This window comes from Penaeus monodon, chromosome 32, assembly GCF_015228065.2.
Source record: "Penaeus monodon isolate SGIC_2016 chromosome 32, NSTDA_Pmon_1, whole genome shotgun sequence".
Classification (NCBI taxonomy): Eukaryota; Metazoa; Arthropoda; class Malacostraca; order Decapoda; family Penaeidae; genus Penaeus; species Penaeus monodon.
In genome coordinates, this window is record NC_051417.1 from 22,403,575 (window position 1) to 22,404,069 (window position 495).

Genomic DNA, 495 nt, shown 5'->3' on the forward strand with positions numbered 1-495 from the left:
GGCCATTTATGACAACCTTGAATAAAAAAAAAAAAATTTAAATTGTGGAGATTTATCTACCTCCCTCATAGCCTTAATATTTTTTTGAAAATCAAATGACATCAATTTTTTTAATCACAACAGGAGGAGGAAGAGGGGAAGAAACAAAGAAAAGGAACCAACACCTTTACAAGAAAAATCCTTAATAGTCGCACATAAATACAATGATGGATGTATATGTACCACTCATTTTTGCACAATTAAATGGACGACTGCTAAAAAATAATTATAAAATTTATCAAGATATCTACATTTTTCAGTGTCTATTCACAACCAGTTTAAACTTATCCAAAACCTTATTACAAAAAGATATGAAATATCTATTACTCTGCATGAATGATTACACATATTATGAACTTAAAATCACATTCTATCCACAATCAAATAATTTCAGGGCATTTCCTCATAAGAATTTTCTTTTGGTATGACAACAAAGAAACATTTTAATCTGATTCA

At 28.3% G+C, this 495-nt stretch overlaps 1 protein-coding gene across 1 annotated transcript in view; it reads right to left on the minus strand.

The window, feature by feature from the left end:
• The window catches only part of LOC119593722 (transcription elongation factor S-II-like), a gene marked incomplete in the record, with an annotated part of 13,827 nt that overhangs the window by 5,248 nt on the left and 8,084 nt on the right, over window positions 1-495 (minus strand).